The 8,385-nt window shown below is 28.1% G+C and overlaps 1 non-coding gene across 1 annotated transcript; it reads left to right on the forward strand.

Annotated features, from left to right (window-relative positions):
* The first annotated feature begins 7,864 nt into the window (after positions 1 to 7,864).
* TRNAA-AGC (transfer RNA alanine (anticodon AGC)) lies at positions 7,865 to 7,937 on the forward strand. Its single transcript has one exon. It is a non-coding gene; the product is annotated as a tRNA-Ala (tRNA).
* Positions 7,938 to 8,385: the final 448 nt, after the last annotated feature.

Below are 8,385 nucleotides of genomic sequence, written 5' to 3' on the forward strand. Positions count from 1 at the left end.
GTCGATAACGTATGGTTGATGTTAGGGTATGAGTGTGACTGTTAGGAAAATGGTGTTTGTCATGAAACCATTTATTTGTGAAAAATATCGAAGGCAAAGTTGTGATGTACAGTATTTAGCACCTGGCTATTAGCTTTTGATCGCATATAGCTATTAGATAATCGCTGGAAATCTCGACATGGCATCCTTCTAACAATAGTGTATTGGCTGAAGTTGAACAAATAATTGAACCCAAGAGAGACATGAAAGTGACAATATGTCAGAGTGAGGATATGTGTACATGAGCAGCATAAAATTCGATAGTCAAAGTTCTCCAATCAAGTTTACAAATTTATAACTTCAGATAGTCTTTCTCTTTTTTCATATTGCAATTTTTTTTCAAGTATAATAGTTCTAAATATGAATCGTATGAGGTTATGCTCGAACAGCGTCCAACTTGGTAAGTGCTCACAATGGTATCAGAATAGTGTGAAAACCCTCCAAAAGGAAAAGTGTCTAATCACATTGATGAGAATGGCTTCTTACACTCAAATACCTATAAAAGAATTTACCTTAATTGGTCCTCCCATTGAATAATATTTGTGAGTAGACTTAAACTTACAGACGTTATTTACGCATTGGGAAAAAGTGAGTTTTTGTTTTAAACTATCCAAGAAAAATCATTTCAGCCTAGTCGATACCAACGAAATTTAGTATACAGATTGTAGTTTTTCAAAACTGGTTTTGGTGCCGTCCATAGCTCAGATGGTTTGGCGCAGGTCTATCAGTCTGAGATCTGCGGGCGGGGCCGGTTCGAATCCAGACTGTGGCTTTGACTTTTTTCTTTAAGTGGTTGTCTCAAAAATTGAAAAACTTGACCCCCTCACCATGGTTAGAGTAGGTTGGTCACCTGCACACATTTTTTCATCTGCTCCCGTTTTTTTTTTAACTGGACTAACTACATGTTCTTGACAATTATCAACGGTCTCTGATTCCTGTCTGAAAAAAAAGTATAATTTTTCTTTATAATGGTTCATGTATACATAAAAATGCTATATGAGCCAATGTTTTTATTTAGGCTCATGTATCACCATAAAAATTTCATTTTTTAAATTATTATTATTAGGTTAACACATTTTTTTAGATTGAGTTAAATTTAAAAATCATAGTGCCAAATCAAAGATTCAAACATTTTCTTTGAAATTATTTAGTTTAAGTATTTAATTCTTTAAATATCCGATAACTTTATACAACAATTTTGTACTTCATTTTTCAATTATTTTATCTGTTTTTTACTTATAATGATAAACGAAGATTTTAAAAAATAATAGACCGCCAATTGCAATTAATTATAATTATTCATAATCTTTTTAATTTACACCATAATTTGATTAAATTAACTTTTTATTTTTTATTCTGTTAAATAAGAATACTGAAACCTTAATGCTGAATATCTACTTTTTATTAGGTTTCAAAAAATGAACAAAGCTAACAAATATAATTAGTTCATGATTAATAAAATTATTGATTAGCGCAATAAATTAAACATATATGTTCCTAGGCAATAGAACAGTGTTTTATAATTGGGTGTGTGCATGTATATCGCATTTATTTATATTTATAAATGTTGGAGTATAAAAAAGAAAGGAAACTTTAAATACTTCTATGTTTTTTCTTTTACTTTTTTAGAAGTACATTTTACAAAGATTTTCCAACTGCCTATTGGTTTTTTTCCATCTAATATGGTTTTGCCGTGGATAAAATTTCCTCTACCCTCGTTTAAATTGGATTTTCTCCCTTACCGCAAAATGGAAAACCGAGAAGTAGGCTAAAGTAATACGGAAAACTTGATATTTATGTAGAAGGTTTTACCTGGAAAACCTTGATACTTGCCACTTATTTTTAAATGAAAGCTTAAGCTGGATCACTTAGTGAAATTACTGTTCCAAAATAAGAACAATAAGGATATTATCAGGCAGTGTCACAAGATCGGTTAGCTTTTTATAAATTAGTTCAGAATTATTTTACATCATTTAATTTTTACTTTTTATAATTTACTACACCAGATACTTGGGCATATGAATCAAATATATGTAATCCGATGGTTAATAATTGTAAATATATCTATTAATAATTCATAAATATTTATGTATCTAAATATAAATAAAAAAGAACTGAATTGAGTTCTTGGGATTTGTTTTCTCAAGGTGGACTGTGATGACTCTGCAAAGTAATCCTTTCTATGAGGAATTACTTAGGACTAGAGTTGAGCATTACCTAGCTAATATTTTGATAGCTAAGGACAAACTAATAGCTAAATAGTTATCAGAATTAGTTCCCCTAAAAACGTGGAACTAGTTTAGCAATTGACTTTTAGCTACTAGTAAATCTCACAACTAAATTACTTGTTAGTTGTTCATTTCAATTATCGATTTGTGATCTCGTGCTTGCAAATCGATTTATTTTAATATTTCGGATTTTTAACATATTGGGGTCTCTGTATATGTTTTCAGGGATTCTGAAAATGGAAATAAAATTGTTTTTTCTGATCTCGCGCTTGCGTATCGATTTATTCTAACATTTCGGATTGGGGTCTGTATATATATGTTTTTGGGGTTGCCGAAAATGAAAATTAAATCGATTTTGTGATCGCGCTCTTGTGAGTCTATTTATTTTAACAAATCGATATTATTTTATTCGGGTTTCTAACCTATGTGTGTACATTTATAATTTTTTCGATTTGTAGAAAATTAAAAAAAAACTATCGTAACTTTCAAAACATATAAAGGGCCCACAATATTTCAGAAATCCTAAAGGTTATATCGAAACGCAAGTGTATTATTATAAAATTGATTCCTTTTTTATTTTCAACAGCCCTGTTAACATATGAAGTGACCCCAATATTCTAGAAATCCGAAAAATTGAGATAAATCAATCCGCAAGCGCGAGATCACAAAATCGATATTATTTTCGTTTTCAGCAACTCTGAAAACATACATATGGTAGAAATCCTAATAGTTAAAATAAATCGATACTAAAGCGCATTATCATATTATCGATTATTTTTACATTCTCAGCACCTCTGAAATTAATCTATTGACCTGAAATAACAAACATGGTCATATGTCATATGTAGATATAAGGAAAGTTAAAATGGATTCTGTACTTGGATTTTTGTATTATAATATTATTTTTTAGTGGAAACTAGAGATAGAACTAACTAGATATCAGTTTTAAATATATCCCCACTAAATGTTAGTTGCTGATTTCAGATCATAACTAATTAAGTTCTAAGTATTAGCTATGAACAAACAGCTAACAACTAACCGGCTTGTTTTTAGTTTCCAATACTACTACAGCTAATTTAGCTTTAGTTATTAGTTGTTAGTTATAGCTAACTTTTGCCCAACTCTGCTTAGGACTAACCTAAAATTCTGGTGCTGTGGGCGCATCACACAGCTACTACTTACGTTCCCAAGTTTTGTGTAGATTGGTGGGCTCGTGTTGAACTCATCCCAATTTTTGTGATTTCCTAAAAAAAAAAAAAAAAAAAAAAATCTAATGATTATGGAACGCGAAAATTGTGAATAATTATAAATAATTTACCGTTTAATTTCAAACAACATGGATAATCAAATGAGATTATTATCAAAGAGAAACAAAAATAGTTAAAAACTATTTATTTTCCGACGTTTCGCCCCACATTTATAGAGCTTCATCAGGGCTAAAAAGATACAAAACAATAAAGAACGTTTTGACATTGTAAGATAATAAGATATAAAAAGGTAAATTAAGAAAATTATGTACAAATAAATAAAAATAAGAAATAAAATAAACAATGATAAGAATTTTTTTAAATTACGTAAACTATAAGGTTAACGGAGATGCAAAATCAAAACAAAAGTAGATTTACAAAAACAAAAAATTTAACACACTAAAAGATGGAAAATAAATAAGTAAATTGAGATTAAATAAAGGTCAAGAAAGGATAAATAAATACAAAATTAATGATAATAATAATAATAAATGTGTAATGAACAAATCAGGACCATCCATCTGCTAAAGTTGACAGCTATGGCGACTTTGATAGAATATCGGAAACGTACATAAGTGGAAAGGGAGGTGACTCTTACCGGTTTTTCAGTTTTAATCAGTAAATTAATTTTCTTAATTTACCTTTTTGTATCTTATTATCTTAAAATGTCAGAATGTTCTTAGTTGTTTTTGTATCTTTTTATCCCTGTTGAAGCTCTACAAAGTGGGGTGAAACGTCGGAAAATAAAAGTTGTTAACTATTTTTGTTTCTCTTTTGACCGCAACCCTGATCTTCATTATTAAAAAAAAAATTAACTTTCGTTGTGTCAAAAGAGTTCGTATTTTAGGATTTCTCGGAAGTAGGGATGTCAATTTTATATAATATATAAATATAAATTTTGTTCCTGCCAGGAATACAACTGTCTAACAAAAGATAACGAAACTGTAATGCAATCATGAAGGATCGAGAAGTCTCGGCTTTTACTGTTCGAATCGAATGTCTGAATTTTTCCTTTATTTATTCATCAACTTCTTTAATATTTCGTATTTATCCATCATTTATTATCGGTAACACTGAAAACTGATTATTTATCTCAAATAAACAAAATTAATATTACTTCAGAGGAAGCTTTTTTTCAAAATTCGCCAAGTCCGGTTTAACTATTACAACTAAGATATATATATTTTTTTGTACCGTCTGGAAAAACTTTTAGCAGGTACAATTTTTTTTTTTCTTCAACTAGGATAATACCTACCTGGTATTTGAGACAACTTCATTGTACATCGATTTACCGAGAAGATTTAAGAAAAAAATTGTATTATTGATTTAGTCAAATTTAATGCAAGATTTACTTTAGCGTACCAAGCCTTTGTCTAACGTTGATACGTGATTTTAATTTGTTATAACTCTTCGTTTTTAAGCTAGTCAAACCATATACACGCTGATAATTTTGTGAGTCTTGGTTATTTGGACTTAAGGAATCCTAATAGTTATTTCCTTTAAAAAAAACTCGAATATGAAATTGTGCAATATTCCAATATAGTCCCTTTATATACATTCGATATATTGGTAAGTGAAAGTAAAAATCATTATAAATTGCATAACCCTTAATATTAATATTAAGGAAAACAGTATAAGTTTTATAGTAGAAATAATAGATTCTTCATGTAGCATGTTAAGCTTAGGAGGGGTGTTGAACATATGTATATTATATAATAATTATATAATCAAGAATCAATTATTGATCAGGTTCATGCTTAAAGAAATCTTTTCATTCATTTTTCTGTGTTTAATGGTGTAGAACTTCACTGGTCCTCAACGAACTGGTCCATTTATTCCTTATTTATTTACGCCAGCTATATTTATAATTTCTTTTTTTTTCTTTTTTTGTCTATACGATGTCATATCTGTGATGGTAAATTTCATGAATTTAAAAATTGAAGTGCTTATACTACTGTTTTATTATCGCCCCTGTTTTATTAAACCCTGATATATCAACAACCCGTAGGTTGATATATCAGGGTTTAATTTAAAACTATTGTTGTGATGTAAAACATGGACATTTCTGAAAAATATAGCTAATTTTCATATTTTTTTTACTATTCTGACATTTTAGAGGAGTTTGTTGATAAGGTAAGGAATGATCGTGTCTCGTGTGACCTATTCTCAATCTAGTCAGTGGTGACCTCTTCAAACCGATATTTATGAATAGTAATATTTCTTTTTATATAATTTTTACTTTCACTTACCTATATGTTAAATACATAGTAAGGGAAAATATCACGATCTTGCAAAATTTTGATTTTGAGAAAAATACAGGACTGTCGCACAAAAAATTTTTTTTAAAACCATTTTGACAGCCGCAATTTTTGCCCCGTAACAATACTTAGCAGACTCATCAATTTTGACTTGCAATTAGAAATAGTTTTCATTAAAACAATTAAAAATTGGGATGAAATAACTGACTTTTTTTTTTCTCCAGGCCTTTGTACTATTGGGAGTTGGAGTGAAAATGTTTCTGCATTAATTTTGTCCAATTTCTTCCTCTACTTTCACTTCATCATGTGCCAAAGTATTTTTAATTACAAATAAAATTTATAAAAAATATAATTAAATTAAGCCTTAAAATATAGACAATCACATACGCATGTAATCATGTGGTTCAGTAGAAATTATGAAACTAAACTGATTTATTAATAAATGGAATATAGTCCGGGTGTGGTAAAAAAAAACCCTCAAATAGTGATAACTATTTTAATTGAGCAAATGTTTCGTCCCACGTCACTGGGCTTCGCCAGGGCCAAAAAAGATACAAACACTTAACATAAGTAAAAAAGTAAATGGAAAATTACAAGGGTATACAATGAGACATAAAAATTAAATAAGAAAAATAAAAGGTTATAAATAATAAATGAAAACGGAAATAGTAACAGATAAAAAGAAGAAATAAAGTATGATTGATCCAGTTATTCATCTTGGTTTTATTCTTATCCCCCTTTTCATCTCTTAGTTTCTACTTTATTTTATACTTCTTTTTATCTGTTACTATAACCGTTTTCATTTATTATTTTTAACCTTTTATTTTTCTTATTTAATTCTTGTTTACGTTTCATTTTATACCCTTGTAATTTTCCATTTTCTTTTTTACTTATATTTTTTTTTTTTTTGAAATTGATAGATTTATTTATTGATAGATTTTACAATCTGCCACACAGTTGTGGGCAATAGGTAAAATTGATGAATGATCTCATACATACTAAAATAAAAAAAAAAAAAAAAAAAAAATAAATAAATAAAAAAAAAACTCTCTTAAAATATATACAAACAAAAGAATAGACAAGATGAACATAATCAGACTATCTGTATGAAAAATAAATAAATAAAATAACATAATGATAAAATAATATACACAATATTTACAGAATCGACCTGAGGATCCCTGAGCCCACTCTATCCCCCACGTGTGAGGGGTAGAGCAGAGCTCAAGAGATTTACTTATATTAAGTGTTTGTATCTTTTTTAGCCCTGACGAAGCCCTGCAAGGTGGGACGAAACGTTTGCTCAATTAAAATAGCACTTTTTTAGTTTTTTTACCGTACCCGGACCACATTCCATTGATTAATAATACACACGGTCAATCTGAGATCTTCCAGTAGATTTATGTACTTGGAAGACTTTTTTTTATTATTTCATATTTATCTAGCTTTACTTATTGTTTTCTTCTAATAACAAGTAGATAAATAATTATAACCATAAACATATAAAAATGAAATAATTATTACCCATAAAAACATTATAAATTAATTTTTTTTAAATATTTCTTCCCTTTCTATATTGGTCTGATTACAGAAATTAAGATTTTTATAAATAATTATAAGTAACTAAACATTTATGTCATTTATTAGTTAATTCATATGTCAATTATTGTAAAGCTGTGTTACATCATGTAAATATAACAATATAATGATGTACAAAACAAATATCAAATTTTAATATAATAGTATCTTCCCCTCAGAATTATTTTATGTTTGTAATAAATAGTTACACTGTCTTAAATAATTTCAATTTTTTTTTAAACAACCATATTATGACTGTATACGTGTAATCTTAGCAATAATGGTAAGAGATATATAGTAAAACACAGAATCATAATAATAAAAAATATTTCGAGATATTACAGTTTTGAACTGTATATCTTACCCTTATGGCTAACATTACATGCATATCTAAAAATTACCAATTTTTTTTTTGAGATATTAGACTGTTGAACTAGGACTTAGCTTTATAAACTCGTTTGCTTATTATAAATACTATACGTATCATTAGTAATGAGCTCATATTAAGGTCGAAGGGGGCGTAGCTCAGATGGTAGAGCGCTCGCTTAGCATGCGAGAGGTACCGGGATCGATGCCCGGCGCCTCCAGTTCTTTTTTTCTTAGTAATATCTTTATTTTACCATATATTTAATCAATAATAGGAATCTACTTCAAGTAATATTATTTTGAAAAATTAATGCAATTCTAATTAGGAGGTAGACCGCCCTAAAGAAATCAAAGTATAAAACAACTTATTTTAATCTAATAAAAAAAATTTATATTTATATATGCTTAGTTTTCGAAAAATTTTAAATTAAAAACAATTAAATTTCTGGTCTCTACTTAATAAAATATAAACGTATTATTTAAATTTTAATTTTAATTTTTTTTTCTTGTATCTATATTGTGCATATATAAAATACGGTGCAGTGAGTTATAATTTTTTAATGATACTGGTTGAATTTAACTTCATTTCAATAAGATGATGTAAGATTTAATCGTTTTAATGAGTTAAAAAATTAGTGTATTAATTACCAATAAAAATAATTAAACAAA

This window comes from Halyomorpha halys, unplaced genomic scaffold, assembly GCF_000696795.3.
Source record: "Halyomorpha halys isolate HHAL.00 unplaced genomic scaffold, Hhal_1.1 Scaffold845.1, whole genome shotgun sequence".
Taxonomy (NCBI): Eukaryota; Metazoa; Arthropoda; class Insecta; order Hemiptera; family Pentatomidae; genus Halyomorpha; species Halyomorpha halys.